We start from the raw sequence: 17,401 nt of genomic DNA, 5'->3' as shown, positions 1-17,401 counted from the left end.
ATTAACTAATTAGTTATTCTTTGAGTATAAGATCAATTTTTGTATAATTAATTGGTTAATTGACTAATTAAAATATTTTCAGAGTCAGTTCAGGACCTTCATCAACCTTCGTATCTCCAGTGAACCTCCTGTAAAGGTCTCATCGTCCTTCGTCCTTCGTATCGATGCGTCTCCTTCTGTCTGCAGCAGCTTTCACTTCTCTCACCTCACCGTCGTAGAGTTTCACTTCCACAGCGAAGAGACGGATCGATTCCCCTCCGTCACCCTGCCGACCTCGCACTGATTTATGGGGTCAACAGATCAGCTGCTCGTCTTCATCAGATTCACCTGCAGAGATGGAACTCCTCGATCTCTGGGAGGTCGACCAACAGTTCAACATCTGTAAGAGAAGTTCCTTAAACTGAAACTCCTTTTTGTTTTTGTTGTGTTCATACTGGTCCCACTGGTCTGAGAGTAACAGTACAATGTTGAGGTACTTGTACGTTACTTGAGTATTTCCATGTGATGCTACTTTCTACATTTCAGAGGGAAATATTGTACTTTCTACTCCACTACATTTATTTGACATCTTTAGTTACTTTTCAGATGAAGATTTGACACAATGGATAATATAACAAGCTTTTAAAATACAACACATTGTTAAAGATGAAACCAGTGGTTTCCAACCTTTTTGTCTTTTGACGTCTTACAAAAAGCAGTGTGTAGTCGGGGTCACATTTCACATGTCTATGAGTTGTTAACAGCTCCACCAAATAGTGATTTTTCCCTCTAAACTTCTCACATGCTTTCATTTCAATAAATGTTCAAATGATCCAATATTTCAGCAAAAATCAAAGATTAGAGAAAAAGTCCAAAAACTGAAAACAGATTTGTGTATCAGAACTTTGTTTTTTCTTCTTTCCTCTCCCATTAATCATCTCACCACCCCTCAGATTTATCTGCTGACCCTTTGGAGGGGCCCGACCCCTAGGTTGGGAACCACTGGACTAAACTAGCTAACTGTATATAAAGTAGTGTAAACTAGCTCCACCTCCAGCAGCTACAACAGTAACATGCTGCTCTAACACTGATGCTTCACTATTAATAATCTAATGATGTCATATATAATAATATATCAGTCAGAGGGACCAAACCACTACTTTTACTGCAATACTTTAACTACATCAAGCTCATAATACTTATGTACTTTTACTGCAATACTTTAACTACATCAAGCTCATAATACTTATGTACTTTTACTGCAATACTTTAACTACATCAAGCTCATAATACTTATGTACTTTTACTGCAATACTTTAACTACATCAAGCTCATAATACTTATGTACTTTTACTGCAGTAGGATTCTCTGTGTAACTACAGGAAGTGATGAGTCATGAGTTCAGCTGAACTGACAGATATATTGTGTTTGTTTTTCTTGCTCTCAGCTCTCTAACCTTCACATTTCTGCCTCTACAGTGAAATTATTTTCTAATTCAATGTGTTGTACATGCAGGGAATTTAAATCAGTCGCACACACACTGTAAGTCTCTCCATCTCTTCATCTCTCTGTCTGCTCGTTCTCTCCGTCCTCAGATTAAATTGCAGGTTGAAGGCTGTCTGCCAGACGTCGGTCTGAACAAACACAATTATCCAGCAGGATTAACGCTCGTTCTGTCTCTGCGGTTCACATCAGGACAGCGTTGGAGAGGACGAGTGTTTCCTCTCCTACAGCTTCATCAACGTCGAGTAAACACCTGAAAATATCGACCCTGCATCTCATTCCAGCTGCTCGTCACGCCGGCTGTTTCCTGAGATGCTGGATGGATTTTAAAGCAGACTGAGAGTTTGATATTTGTGTAATTTTCTGTAAAAAAAAATACAAAACAGTCTGTCCTGTTCATGTAAAACAGTCAAGAAATAGATGGTGCTTTATTTAAACTAAGAAAAGATGGTAACTGTGGTTGTTTGGTTTACTTGAGTTTGAATCAAAATATCAAAGTTTCTGTTCAAGTGAATGTTAAAGCAGCAGTCAGGTGTCTGTAATCATTCCTCCTGTTCATACTGGATATTAAAAGATCCTTCAAATGTGCTTTCAATGTTAGTGATGGAGGATAAAATCCACAGTGTGTCCACACAGTCATTTAAAGTCTGTGTGAAGCTTCTATTCAGCTTCATCAGTCTGAGTTAGTCATATCAAGTGGATATCTGACACATTTACAGTCTTTTTAGCATCAAATTCCCTCTTTGTGTTTCCTCGGACAGTGTTTCCCTGTTGAGCTGCAGGTGGAAGTATAGTAACAAAAAGAGGAACTTTGGCACTAAAAAGACTGTAACGTTGAAAGATATCTACTTGATTTGACTCATTTGGACGCTGAAGCTTCATATTAGCTTCAGACTGTGGATTTTGTCCTCCATCACTTCCATTGTAAGGTCATTATGAAGGGATCTTCTAATGGTCAGTATGAACAGGAGGAATGATTACAGCAAGAAACACAGCTTTAATGTTCATTTGAACTCCTGAACGTTGGTTTAAGACACTTGATAAACTGTGAACTCGTCCTGTAAACAAACATGAAGATGAGCTGAAACCTATAAACTGTATAATTATGAAGACTGTTTCCACCAAATTACACAGGAAGGATGATAATCTGCACAACTGAGTAAATAAACTAAACACACTTAACAACCACCAGAGTTCTGGAGGTTCATGACCCTGAAAGTCCAGAGAGAACGCCAGTTATTGTGTGCTCTTGTACTAAAGCAAACATGGACGACAACCAGCTGTAGTGTGTTCTTTAGAAACAGAGAAAAAGAGGCTGCAGAACATTTTAAGTGACAGTAATCAGTGATAGTTGTCTGTACATCGTGTTACACTGCAGACAGGAGCTGCTAACAGCTGATTCACATGACTTTAATGGAGACTAGTTGACTAAATGTGTCTGAGAGAGAACAGCAGCCTCCTGACACTTGTGTTTGTTTCTGTCATCATCTGTTGTTGTTAGCATGTTTCCATCTGTCACATTAGAAAAAACATGTTTATAGTCGAAGGAGAAACAAGGATGTTGCTCTGGACAGAACGTGATTATTACTGATCACTGATACAGTCTGAGTTTCTCTGCGTAAAGTTTTGTTTCTGAAACGTGTGAAGCTGTGAGTCTGTTCATCAGAGCAGCAGATTAAAGGCTTCTGGTTCCTCTCTGCACACCTGAGCCTCATTGGCTGCGGCTTTGGCGAGCAGCGGCTAATCAGACATCCTTTATGAGACCCGGGATGGAAGTGTTGAGGTTTGCTCTGTGATTTGAATGCTGCTGATGAGTTTGTCGCTGCTCGCGTTGCGCGGCGGAGAGTCGATACTCTGCTGACGCCATGTGATGTCACATCAGCAGGTCGTCTTCAGAACAAAGAGGCTGCTGCTGCATCAGTTTATTCACCAAGGAAACGATCCTCTGATCTTAAAAACTGCTTTCAGAACGTCATCGCTCATTTTATTATCATTTTAGATGCAGACAAGATGGTGTCATCAGCATATAAACTGACATTACAGAGCTGAATAGACAAATAAATATTATGTATATACGGAGTAAATAGCAGGAGTCCAAATACTGATCCTTGAGGGACACCTTCATGAACAATTTGACACTTTGAACTCTGTCAGATACGACTTGAACCAACTTTCAGCAGAAAGCAGCAATTAAACTAAATGTTGTGATCGACAGTATGAAAAGACAAATATTGAAGATCTAAAGCCACCAGATTTGGATTCCTAGTTAAATCCCCCCAACATGTTGTTTACATGTTGTTTGAAGGAGAGGATGAGGATGAAGAGCGACGGCCTGTTTCCTGTTGGTCAGCTAGGTGCTAGCGGTTAGCTTCGTTAGCTAACGTTACAACAAATGTAACAGTCCTTCTAGCAACCAGTTCAAATAACTTTAACTGAGTTTGAGCTCTGAATCATTTTCTGTCTAACACACAATCCACATGGTTACCATGGCAACCACAAACCGACGCAGTGAGTTGATCGACTCGGTGCTCGTGGTAGTTTGAACATTTCAACGTCTGCGTGCAAACTCTGATTTGCCAGTTTGTGCCTTCAGTGTATTCACTGTAATGTTCTCCAGACTCAATGAGGGCAAAGATTAAACAAAGAGTACTTTTATTAATTTTAATTATTTATTTTACTTATTACTATTAAATCTAATTAAACCAAATTAAAGTGCCAATTAAATATTCACATAAATATGTGATGAGCATGTGTGTGTGGGTGTTGTTAGGTTATTTTATCTTATTCATCTTCATACAAAGCATTAACTAAAACAACAGGAGCGCAGCAGAGCGAGCGGCGGCTGCAGGGAGGAGCAGACAGCGATCAGACTGCAGCCAGGACTCATTACCTGGAAACACGCTGGGCGCCTCAGGTGCTGCAGGTCACACTAATCAGTCACCTGCAGAACGAGCAGAGATACGTACAGGTTAATAATAATGACACCAGGGGTCATCACAGTCCCCACAGGACAAATACACTCGTTACAGCAGGTCAACATGAGAAGAACAGCAGATAAATAAGAGAAGATAATAAGATAAAAGATAAATAATACATATATACACTATACACACACCTGTCACATATACACTATACACACACCTGTCACATATATACACTATATACACACCTGTCACATATACACTATACACACACCTGTCACATATACACTATACACACACATGTCACATATACACTATACACACACCTGTCACATATATACACTATATACACACCTGTCACATATACACTATACACACACCTGTCACATATACACTATACACACCTGTCACATATACACTATACACACACATGTCACATATACACTATACACACCTGTCACATATACACTATACACACACATGTCACATATACACTATACACACACCTGTCACATATATACACTATATACACACCTGTCACATATACACTATACACACACCTGTCACATATACACTATACACACACATGTCACATATACACTATACACACACCTGTCACATATATACACTATATACACACCTGTCACATATACACTATACACACACCTGTCACACATATACACTATACACACACCTGTCACATACACACTATACACACCTGTCACATATACACTATACACACACCTGTCACATATACACTATACACACACCTGTCACACATATACACTATATACACACCTGTCACATACACACTATACACACACCTGTCACATATACACTATACACACACCTGTCACATATACACTATACACACACCTGTCACATACACACTATACACACCTGTCACATATACACTATACACACCTGTCACATATACACTATACACACACCTGTCACATATACACTATACACACACCTGTCACATATACACTGTACACACCTGTCACATATACACTATACACACACCTGTCACATATACACTATACACACACATGTCACATATACACTATATACACACCTGTCACATATACACTATACACACCTGTCACATATACACTATACACACCTGTCACATATACACTATACACACACATGTCACATATACACTATATACACACCTGTCACATATACACTATACACACACATGTCACATATATACACTATATACACACCTGTCACATATACACTATACACACACCTGTCACACATATACACTATACACACACCTGTCACATACACACTATACACACCTGTCACATATACACTATACACACACCTGTCACACATATACACTATACACACACCTGTCACATACACACTATACACACCTGTCACATATACACTATACACACCTGTCACATATACACTATACACACACCTGTCACACATACACTATACACACCTGTCACATATACACTATACACACCTGTCACATATACACTATACACACACCTGTCACATATACACTATATACACACCTGTCACATATACACTATACACACACCTGTCACATATACACTATACACACCTGTCACATATACACTATACACACCTGTCACATATACACTATACACACACCTGTCACATATACACTATACACACACCTGTCACATATACACTATACACACACATGTCACATATACACTATATACACACCTGTCACATATACACTATACACACACCTGTCACATACACACTATACACTTCTGTCACATATACACTATACACACACATGTCACATATATACTATACACACCTGTCACATATACACTATACACACACCTGTCACACATATACACTATACACACACCTGTCACATACACACTATACACACACCTGTCACATATACACTATACACACACCTGTCACACATACACTATACACACACATGTCACATATACACTATATACACACCTGTCACATATACACTATATACACACCTGTCACATATACACTATACACACACCTGTCACATACACACTATACACACCTGTCACATATACACTATACACACCTGTCACATATACACTATACACACACCTGTCACACATACACTATACACACCTGTCACATATACACTATACACACCTGTCACATATACACTATACACACACCTGTCACATATACACTATATACACACCTGTCACATATGCACTATACACACACCTGTCACATACACACTATACACACCTGTCACATATACACTATACACACACATGTCACATATACACTATACACACACCTGTCACATATATACACTATATACACACCTGTCACATATACACTATACACACACCTGTCACACATATACACTATACACACACCTGTCACATACACACTATACACACCTGTCACATATACACTATACACACACCTGTCACACATATACACTATACACACACCTGTCACATACACACTATACACACCTGTCACATATACACTATACACACACCTGTCACATATACACTATACACACCTGTCACACATACACTATACACACCTGTCACACATACACTATACACACACCTGTCACACATACACTATACACACACCTGTCACATATACACTTTACACACACCTGTCACATATACACTATACACACACCTGTCACACATACACTATAGACACACCTGTCACACATACACTATACACACCTGTCACACATACACTATACACACACCTGTCACACATACACTATACACACACCTGTCACATATACACTTTACACACACCTGTCACATATACACTTTACACACACCTGTCACATATACACTATACACACACCTGTCACATATACACTATACACACACCTGTCACATATACACTATAGACACACCTGTCACACATACACTATACACACCTGTCACACATACACTATACACACACCTGTCACACATACACTATACACACACCTGTCACATATACACTTTACACACACCTGTCACATATACACTATACACACACCTGTCACACATACACTATACACACACCTGTCACATATAAACTATATACACACCTGTCACATATACACTATACACACCTGTCACATATACACTATATACACACCTGTCACATATACACTATATACACACCTGTCACATATACACTATATACACACCTGTCACACATACACTATACACACACCTGTCACATATACACTATACACACACCTGTCACATATACACTATATACACACCTGTCACATATACACTATACACACACCTGTCACACATATACACTATACACACACCTGTCACATATACACTATATACACACATGTCACATATACACTATATACACACCTGTCACATATACACTATACACACACCTGTCACACATATACACTATATACACACCTGTCACATATACACTATACACACCTGTCACATATACACTATATACACACCTGTCACATATACACTATATACACACCTGTCACATATACACTATATACACACCTGTCACACATACACTATACACACACCTGTCACATATACACTATACACACACCTGTCACATATACACTATATACACACCTGTCACATATACACTATACAAACACCTGTCACACATATACACTATATACACACCTGTCACATATACACTATACACACACCTGTCACACATATACACTATATACACACCTGTCACATATACACTATATACACACCTGTCACACATATACACTATACACACACCTGTCACATATACACTACACACACCTGTCACATATATACACTATATACACACCTGTCACATATACACTATACACACACCTGTCACACATATACACTATATACACACCTGTCACATATACACTATATACACACCTGTCACACATATACACTATACACACACCTGTCACATATACACTATACACACACCTGTCACATATATACACTATATACACACCTGTCACATATACACTATACACACACCTGTCACACATATACACTATATACACACCTGTCACATATACACTATACACACACCTGTCACACATATACACTATATACACACCTGTCACATATACACTATACACACACCTGTCACATATACACTATACACACACCTGTCACACATATACACTATATACACACCTGTCACATATACACTATACACACACCTGTCACATATACACTATACACACACCTGTCACACATATACACTATACACACACCTGTCACATATACACTATATACACACCTGTCACATATACACTATACACACACCTGTCACATATACACTATACACACACCTGTCACACATATACACTATACACACACCTGTCACATATACACTATACACACACCTGTCACATATACACTATACACACACCTGTCACACATATACACATACGACCTGCAGTCAAATATTAAACACTGGAAGTTGCAGAACAGAAAATCTTATCTTATTTTTTTCAGTGTTGCACCTTTAATGATCACAGCCAATCAACTGTCAGAGAGGAGAAACAGGTCTTTACAGGACTGAGCTTCTCTTGTTCCCCGTCCAGGTCTCTGAACTCCTCCAGGTCCAGGTCTTGTGAAAGTTGCTGAGGGAACCACATGAATCCACATCATCATGTGGGTCCGGTGTGTCGTTATTGTTCTTTATAAACCACTGAGCCATGATTTAAACTAAACCAGCCTCTGTGTGTGCTTCTCTGTTCTTGGAGAGCTTCCAGTCTGTCCTGCTCTTCATCAGGCTTCACTCCTCTCCCTCTCGCTCCTCCCTAACCCTCGACCCCCGATCCCCGACCCTCGACCCTCTGACCCTCGCTCCAGCTCTCAGTCCTCTGCTCTGCTCTTGCTGACTCTGGAATCTCTGTCGTCTGAGTCTGAAGCTCAAGAAGCTTCTAAATTCTTCGATCTGAAGTCCACCGACAGCAGACAAGTTACCCACAATGCACTGCTCCTCCTTTACCTTCTGCTAGCCAGAACTGACAACAATAATAATAATTAAAACTGACGGCGTTAACATGAACCTCTCGTATTGTTGAGTTGTGTTGAGAAATGTTGACGACGTCATTATAAGAGAACTTTAACGCGCTGACAGCGAGGGAGCACTTCCTCCAGTCAGCCAATCACAACGCTCCAAATTCTAGATTTCATATTCATTTCATCCCTGAGGCTCTAAACAACACAACAGCTCAGATAACTACACGACACAGACAATCATTCAAACAACATGCCACTAACATGGTTTCAGCGACAGCAGCGTCCATAGCAACCACCATAGCGACCACCATAGCAACGATAGTAAGCCTCCAAAAACCTGACAAACTAAGCATCATATACATCCACTGGATGAAGATTATGAAAATAAAATACACATTTCTTGCTAGAAATGTCATCAAAATGCATTTTAATGCTGAAACTGTCTTAAAATATTTGTGACGTGGACGCAGAACAACGTAGCTATGAAACGTTTTGATGTGAGACTGATGGGAGGGACCGGTCTATCACCTGGACATAACGTCAGACTGGCTGCAGTTTGGAGGTGTGGAGTTGTTTATTTGTTGTGAAGTTGTTTATTTGTTGTGAAGTTGTTTATCTGTTGTGAAGTTGTTTATTTGTTGTGAAGTTGTTTATTTGTTGTGAAGTTGTTTATCTGTTGTGAAGTTGTTTATTTGTTGTGAAGTTGTTTATTTGTTGTGAAGTTGTTTATCTGTTGTGAAGTTGTTTATTTGTTGTGAAGTTGTTTATTTGTTGTGAAGTTGTTTATCTGTTGTGAAGTTGTTTATTTGTTGTGAAGTTGTTTATTTGTTGTGAAGTTGTTTATCTGTTGTGAAGTTGTTTATTTGTTGTGAAGTTGTTTATTTGTTGTGAAGTTGTTTATCTGTTGTGAAGTTGTTTATTTGTTGTGAAGTTGTTTATTTGTTGTGAAGTTGTTTATCTGTTGTGAAGTTGTTTATTTGTTGTGAAGTCGTCTCCTCTGACTGCAGAAGAAGAAGAAGAAGCGGTGAAAGGAGAAGTGAGACTGAGGATTGTTATCAGAGTGAAAAGAGCAGCGTCGTTCAGCTGCAGGAGGAGGAAGGATGAGAACGCAGCAGCTGGTTGTAAAAGAGAAACTAGTCTCGACCTCGGAGTTGGAGATGATGTGTGGAGGTCATCTTTCTCTTATTTATCCCGCGGTACACTTCACTGTGACCTCAGCGCTGCTCGACGAGGAGGAAGAAAGAAACCTGAACAGAATAAAGACGAAGGATTCTGAACATGACTCCACTCGTATGTTTAGAGACTTAAACAGCATCTTCATTCATTCAGTTCCAGCGAGACGTTTACGTCACCTGGACGCCACGTTGAGTCACTTTAAAAGATGATTCAGCTTCTTAAATGTGAATATTTTCTGGTTTCTTTAGTCTCTGTGACAGTAAACTGAAGATCTTTGTGTTGTGGACAAAACGAGACATTTGATGACGTCGTCTTGGGAAACATTGATCCACATTTTATGGACCAAACAACTAATCAATGAATGGAGCGATTGATCAGGGTTGGTCTCTGATATGTTTCAGTAGAAAATTCCATAATGTCCCAGTTAAAAGCAGTATTCCCAATTTCCACATTGATCTAATGTCAATAAATTGTGATGAATTGTGATCTCAACAACTATTGGATGGATTAGCATAAACAACAACAACAGCATGTTAGCTAATGTTAGCATTTAGCTCCAAACACTGCAGTGTAGCTACAGCAGAGACACTAGTGTGACTGCAGACTCGTTTGATTCAAATGTTTTGATTTTTTTTCAGTAATATTCATTTCTGTTCTGTAGAATCAGTGTGAAAGCCTTCATCATATATCCGTTTAACTGTGATGCTTCAGGTTCAAACATAAAAGCAAACCTCCAACATTAAAATCCTCCTCACGTCTCGTCTCTTCTGTCCCTTCAACAGAACTGATATTTTCTCTTCTCCTGTCTCTGCTTCTTTACAGAAACACATTTCCAGGAGGAAACACATCACAACAGTGAAAATATCGAGTCTTATTGAATTAATTCACAGCTGAGGAAGAGGAGCATCAGGAGGTTAAATACAGACACACACATCATTTTCTGATTCTCTGTTTCCACATCCCTCTGTCTCCCTCCTCCTCTTCCTCCTCCTCCTTCTCCTCCCCCTCCTCCTCCTCTTCCTCCTCCTCCTCCTCCTCCTCCTCTTCTTCTCTCTGGGAGGTTCAAACCCTCCAGCAGCTCTTCCGTTCATCTCCGGCAGCCCCGTCGCCTCCTGACCTTGACTTTGAACATGAAATTGCCGCCCAACTGCAGAGAGGGAGGGATGGAGGTCGCAGTGTGGAGGGAGGAGGAGGAGGAGGAGGAGGAGGAGGAGGAGGAGGAAGAGAACGTTATAGTAATACAAAGTAAAGATCGCAGAGATGAAGGAGAAAGATCCCAGATTTAGGTTTAAATACATGAAGGAAGAAATGTGTTTGAAAAGACGTGAAAAAAAAATGAAACAAGAAACATTATAATAAAATAAAGTAAATATTGAACAGAAGAGATGAAACGATGAAGAAAACCTGGACCAGCAGAGGAAGAATAAATGTGTGTATGTATGTCAATAAAGAGTAAATATGGTGGTGAAACATCAGCTGATCGCCTCCATTTCAATAACATCTCGAAGGTCAACCAAGGTCATTTCAGATCAATAACTAATAAAGGCTTCAAAAGGATCCAGGATCAATAACGAGCGATCAAACCCCAAAGGAAGAGAGAGAAAGTGATAAATATCCTTTTTATATCACTTATAAGAGAGAAAACAGACAACGTGTGACAGAGAGAGGACGGGATGAAGAGCAGAGAGCAGTAGAGGAAGTGTTAATAATGAGATGATGACACGGATCTGAGAGCAGGATTATAATGAAGTGGGAGAAACGAGACACTTGACCCTGCAGCATGTGGACAACAAAGATTCACAGAGGGCTCAGTGTGGTTCCAGGAGGAACTCCAGCATTAATTAGAGTCCTGCGGTTCTTCAGCTCAGACTTCAGCCAATTAACTTCAGCCGCGGTCGACCCGACGAGACCGCCGGCTGGTCCGAGGTCAGCTGGAAGCCGGAGGGTTCACAGAGGAGACGACAGCAGACCTCATTCTTCTCTTCAGTGTTTCTCTGAGAAGTTTTGAGCTTCATAGTCGATATAAAATAAATATCACTAATCAATAATATTATATATCTGAAATGATTAGACTGAATAGAAATGAATCAGTCACTATTGAATCTTTTTGAGTTTTTCCACATGACAATAGAAAATAGAAGATGCGAACAGGAAGTATATTCTTATCTGATGTCTGTGTGTTGAATCCTGAGCTGGAGACAGGATGTAGTTAGCCTAGCTTAGCATACAGACTGGAAACATGGGGAACCAGTTAGCCTGGCTCTGTAAAAACACACATAAAACTCAATAACAAACATGTTATTCATTTATTTATTTGAATTTTAGTCTGAGGATAAACCTCTTGAGATGCACCATCACAATTCACAAACAATAATAAAATAATAATAATAATAATTCACACGTCAGTAGTTCTTCTTCTGGTACTTTACAGCACACTGCAGACTCTATAAACCACAATCCTGCTGCTGTATGAAGTAGAAACGCTGATGAAATATGCAGCCATGTTGTTGAAACCCTGCAGCCTCTCAGCTGTTTATCTGTCACCTGCTTCTGAAAATAAAATCAATGTCTCTCTCTTTAATGAGTAATTAACATAAACATATTTTTAAACCAGCGTTTTCTGCATCCAAACCTGCTGATTATATCCTTTCACATATCAAACACACACACACACACACACACACACACACAAACACACACACAAATAGACACAACCACACACACACACACACACACACTGACACACACACACACACACACAGCTGTTGACACTTCACATTTTCCACCTGTTGTTGTTTGGCAGCAGTCAGACTCCAACAAGACAGGAAATTAGTGCTGCTGATGATGATGAGGAGGACTGGTGTGTGTGTGTGTGTGTGTGTGTGTGTGTGTGTGTGTGTGTGTGTGTGTGTGTGTGTGTGTGTGTGTGTGTGTGTTGGAGTAGTTTCAGATTGCTGAACAGTAACGAGCTGACTGCAGTTACAGCTTTTCAGCTCTAATTAGCAGGATTCATCCTCAGCGTCGTCTCCTGGATGGACAGTCGTGATGCTGCGACATCAAACACATTGTTCTTTAAAAAAGTACACAAGTTTTTACCAGACGGGCGAGTTAGTGTACAGATTACTACAGACTTAGACACAGCGCCTACGTGCTTTTAGAGCACCTGAGTGTTTTTTACAGCGCCTGAGTGTTTTTAGAGCACCTGAGTGTTTTTTAGAGCACCTGAGTGTTTTTTAGAGCACCTAAGTGTTTTTTACAGCGCCTGAGTGCTTTTTTGTACAACACCTAAGTGTTTTTAGAGCACCTGAGTGTTTTTAGAGCACCTAAGTGTTTTTAGAGCACCTGAGTGTTTTTAGAGCACCTAAGTGTTTTTTTACAGCGCCTGAGTGTTTTTTAGAGCACCTAAGTGTTTTTAGAGCACCTAAGTGTTTTTTTACAGCGCCTGAGTGTTTTTTAGAGCACCTGAGTGTTTTTAGAGCACCTAAGTGTTTTTTAGAGCACCTGAGTGTTTTTTAGAGCACCTAAGTGTTTTTAGAGCACCTGAGTGTTTTTAGAGCACCTAAGTGTTTTTTTTACAGCGCCTGAGTGTTTTTTAGAGCACCTGAGTGTTTTTAGAGCACCTGAGTGTTTTTTACAGCGCCTAAGTGTTTTTTAGAGCACCTGAGTGTTTTTAGAGCACCTAAGTGTTTTTTTACAGCGCCTGAGTGTTTTTTAGAGCACCTGAGTGTTTTTTAGAGCACCTAAGTGTTTTTTTACAGCGCCTGAGTGTTTTTTAGAGCACCTGAGTGTTTTTTAGAGCACCTGAGTGTTTTTAGAACACCTAAGTGTTTTTTTAGAGCACCTAAGTGTTTTTAGAGCACCTAAGTGTTTTTTACAGCGCCTGAGTGTTTTTTAGAGCACCTAAGTGTTTTTTAGAGCACCTGAGTGTTTTTTAGAGCACCTGAGTGTTTTTTAGAGCACCTAAGTGTTTTTTAGAGCACCTGAGTGTTTTTTAGAGCACCTAAGTGTTTTTTAGAGCACCTAAGTGTTTTTTAGAGCACCTGAGTGTTTTTTAGAGCACCTAAGTGTTTTTTAGAGCACCTGAGTGTTTTTTAGAGCACCTAAGTGTTTTTTAGAGCACCTGAGTGTTTTTAGAGCACCTAAGTGTTTTTTAGAGCACCTGAGTGTTTTTAGAGCACCTAAGTGTTTTTTAGAGCACCTGAGTGTTTTTAGAACACCTAAGTGTTTTTTTAGAGCACCTAAGTGTTTTTTAGAGCACCTGAGTGTTTTTAGAGCACCTAAGTGTTTTTTAGAGCACCTGAGTGTTTTTTAGAGCACCTAAGTGTTTTTTACAGCGCCTGAGTGTTTTTAAGAGCACCTGAGTGTTTTTAGAGCACCTAAGTGTTTTTAGAGCACCTAAGTGTTTTTAGAGCACCTACGTGTTTTTAGAGCACCTGAGTGTTTTTAGAGCACCTAAGTGTTTTTTACAGCGCCTGAGTGTTTTTTAGAGCACCTGAGTGTTTTTAGAGCACCTAAGTGTTTTTTAGAGCACCTGAGTGTTTTTAGAGCACCTAAGTGTTTTTTACAGCGCCTGAGTGTTTTTTAGAGCACCTAAGTGTTTTTAGAGCACCTGAGTGTTTTTAGAGCACCTGAGTGTTTTTTAGAGCACCTGAGTGTTTTTTAGAGCACCTAAGTGTTTTTTACAGCGCCTGAGTGTTTTTAGAGCACCTAAGTGTTTTTTAGAGCACCTGAGTGTTTTTTGTACAGCACCTAAGTGTTTTTTAGAGCACCTAAGTGTTTTTTACAGCGCCTGAGTGTTTTTTAGAGCACCTGAGTGTTTTTAGAGCACCTAAGTGTTTTTTAGAGCACCTAAGTGTTTTTTAGAGCACCTGAGTGTTTTTAGAGCACCTAAGTGTTTTTTACAGCGCCTGAGTGTTTTTTAGAGCACCTGAGTGTTTTTTGGAGCACTTGAGTGTTTTTTACAGCGCCTGAGTGTTTTTTAGAGCACCTAAGTGTTTTTTAGAGCACCTAAGTGTTTTTAGAGCACCTGAGTGTTTTTAGAGCACCTAAGTGTTTTTTAGAGCACCTGAGTGTTTTTAGAGCAGCTGAGTGTTTTTTAGAGCACCTGAGTGTTTTTAGAGCACCTGAGTGTTTTTTTGAGCACCTAAGTGTTTTTTAGAGCACCTAAGTGTTTTTAGAGCACCTGAGTGTTTTTTACAGCGCCTGAGTGTTTTTTAGAGCACCTAAGTGTTTTTGGAGCACCTAATTGTTTTTTAGAGCACCTAAGTGTTTTTAGAGCACCTGAGTGTTTTTAGAGCACCTGAGTGTTTTTTTGAGCACCTAAGTGTTTTTTACAGCGCCTGAGTGTTTTTAGAGCACCTGAGTGTTTTTTAGAGCACCTGAGTGTTTTTAGAGCACCTAAGTGTTTTTTACAGCGCCTGAGTGTTTTTTAGAGCGCCTGAGTGTTTTTTAGAGCACCTGAGTGTTTTTAGAGCACCTGAGTGTTTTTTACAGCGCCTAAGTGTTTTTTAGAGCACCTGAGTGTTTTTAGAGCACCTAAGTGTTTTTTTACAGCGCCTGAGTGTTTTTTAGAGCACCTGAGTGTTTTTTAGAGCACCTGAGTGTTTTTAGAACACCTAAGTGTTTTTTTAGAGCACCTAAGTGTTTTTAGAGCACCTAAGTGTTTTTTACAGCGCCTGAGTGTTTTTTAGAGCACCTAAGTGTTTTTTAGAGCACCTGAGTGTTTTTTAGAGCACCTGAGTGTTTTTTAGAGCACCTAAGTGTTTTTTAGAGCACCTGAGTGTTTTTTAGAGCACCTAAGTGTTTTTTAGAGCACCTGAGTGTTTTTTAGAGCACCTAAGTGTTTTTTAGAGCACCTGAGTGTTTTTTAGAGCACCTAAGTGTTTTTTAGAGCACCTGAGTGTTTTTAGAGCACCTAAGTGTTTTTTAGAGCACCTGAGTGTTTTTAGAGCACCTAAGTGTTTTTTAGAGCACCTGAGTGTTTTTAGAACACCTAAGTGTTTTTTTAGAGCACCTAAGTGTTTTTTAGAGCACCTGAGTGTTTTTAGAGCACCTAAGTGTTTTTTAGAGCACCTGAGTGTTTTTTAGAGCACCTAAGTGTTTTTTACAGCGCCTGAGTGTTTTTAAGAGCACCTGAGTGTTTTTAGAGCACCTAAGTGTTTTTAGAGCACCTAAGTGTTTTTAGAGCACCTACGTGTTTTTAGAGCACCTGAGTGTTTTTAGAGCACCTAAGTGTTTTTTACAGCGCCTGAGTGTTTTTTAGAGCACCTGAGTGTTTTTAGAGCACCTAAGTGTTTTTTAGAGCACCTGAGTGTTTTTAGAGCACCTAAGTGTTTTTTACAGCGCCTGAGTGTTTTTTTAGAGCACCTAAGTGTTTTTAGAGCACCTGAGTGTTTTTAGAGCACCTGAGTGTTTTTTAGAGCACCTGAGTGTTTTTTAGAGCACCTAAGTGTTTTTTACAGCGCCTGAGTGTTTTTAGAGCACCTAAGTGTTTTTTAGAGCACCTGAGTGTTTTTTGTACAGCACCTAAGTGTTTTTTAGAGCACCTAAGTGTTTTTTACAGCGCCTGAGTGTTTTTTAGAGCACCTGAGTGTTTTTAGAGCACCTAAGTGTTTTTTAGAGCACCTAAGTGTTTTTTAGAGCACCTGAGTGTTTTTAGAGCACCTAAGTGTTTTTTACAGCGCCTGAGTGTTTTTTAGAGCACCTGAGTGTTTTTTGGAGCACTTGAGTGTTTTTTACAGCGCCTGAGTGTTTTTTAGAGCACCTAAGTGTTTTTTAGAGCACCTAAGTGTTTTTAGAGCACCTGAGTGTTTTTAGAGCACCTAA

The sequence above is a fragment of the Thunnus maccoyii genome, chromosome 15 (assembly GCF_910596095.1).
Source record: "Thunnus maccoyii chromosome 15, fThuMac1.1, whole genome shotgun sequence".
NCBI classification, from domain to species: Eukaryota; Metazoa; Chordata; class Actinopteri; order Scombriformes; family Scombridae; genus Thunnus; species Thunnus maccoyii.
Note: the sequence above shows the minus strand (reverse complement) of the source record.